This window comes from Gavialis gangeticus, unplaced genomic scaffold (assembly GCF_001723915.1).
Source record: "Gavialis gangeticus isolate Ggan-Ray unplaced genomic scaffold, GavGan_comp1, whole genome shotgun sequence".
NCBI lineage: Eukaryota > Metazoa > Chordata > Crocodylia > Gavialidae > Gavialis > Gavialis gangeticus.
Window position 1 is genome coordinate 13,002,910 of NW_017729027.1, and position 1,569 is coordinate 13,004,478.

The window sequence follows — 1,569 nt, forward strand, 5'->3', positions numbered from 1 at the left end:
GGTTTTTTTAAAAAAAAAAAAAAAAAAAAAAAATCAACACTGAAAACTCCTAAAGCCATTGTGATGAAATACAGAAGTTTAAGTATTTGTCCAAATTTTTCTCTAATATTAGACTAAAATGTATGAGCACATTTAAAATTAGAATATTTATTATACTTCAGTGTTTAACTGTTCTACCTAATCATTTAATATGTAGAATGCTACATATAAATTGTGATAAATTGAACTAATATAAGTATGAAAGTTTAGGTTTTAAAAGTATCTACAATACATTGTGTAGCAGGGCATGAAGGTGCCTGCTACTTGTAGAGCCAGAATAACTACTCAGGTGTCGGTTGCCAGGGCAACTGGAGGGAGCCAGTGACCCACACATGCTAGCGGTCAGCTGACCAGAAGGGGCAGGGCCTGGCTCCCATTTAAACCCCAGGACTGAGCCCAGGGAGGGAGTTCCCTGCTGGCGGCCAAAGGGGGAAGGAGTTGTGCTGGAATGAGTAAATGGAAGAGGCCTGAACTACATGAGCAGCTTCGGAGACTGGTGAGGGGTAGAGCAACACTAGGGGCAGCGAGAAGCCCCGGAGAAGGGGGCGCAAACCCCGGTGCCAGCAAGGCACGATCTTAAAAGCTGGGGAGCTCTGGTGCACCTGTGGTGCAGCTTTATTTTGGTATTGTTTTTTTTTGTGGCCTGGGAGGCTGCAGGCTCGGGGTCATCCCCTGGTTTTGGGCTTGCTGCCCTCTGGCTGTGGGGTTGGCGCTTGGGCCTCTGGACCAGGCTCCAGATTGGGGCAGGAAAAGGGGCCCCGGGCCTTAAGACAATGCAAAAAGCTAGAGCCTTAGAGTCAAACCTATTTAGTGGGTTTAGACAGGCAGGCCTAGCTAGAGAGAATCAGGGGTCAGTCCCACATAGGGGAAAGGTCCCAGCATACCCAATACAATAGGCAGTCTCCCACTCGCAAGTACATCATCCTAATTTCCATCAAGACATGGCAGAAGAGTATAGGGCAGGACATAAGAACCCCAAAGGATCCAGGGGCACCCCATGCAAGGCACGGAGGACTAGGAAGATGGCGCTGGAAAGGGTGACCTGTTACACAGTGACTGGAAGCTTTAGTCAAGGCTAAGCAATATCATACAAAGTATACCACAATTTTGACATTTAAGATAACTCAAAGAGGGTACAAAAGAAACATACGTATTTTGATCTAAGTGTTTTCTCCAGAAGTTACCATTATAAACCATTTTCTCCAATAAACAACACAGTCAGCCACAATTTATCCTTATATCTATGTTATCTGCCATTCTAGACATCACTGTAGGATGTGCTTTACCCTGAGGAAAAAGAAATGAAAAGTGATGAAGTTAGAATCAAGTATAATCTCATACGAGCTAAAAATCAGGAAAACAATAGGTTTACCTTGACACACTTCACTCTATCCTCATCTTGAAATCAGTGTAACTGACTGGAATGTTCCTAAAATTTTTGCTGTTCCCACAAAAAAGCAAAAGTAATCTTTAAAAAACCTTCTAAGTTGATGTCAATGCAAATTATTAGATTTGGGTGCTGCCAATACA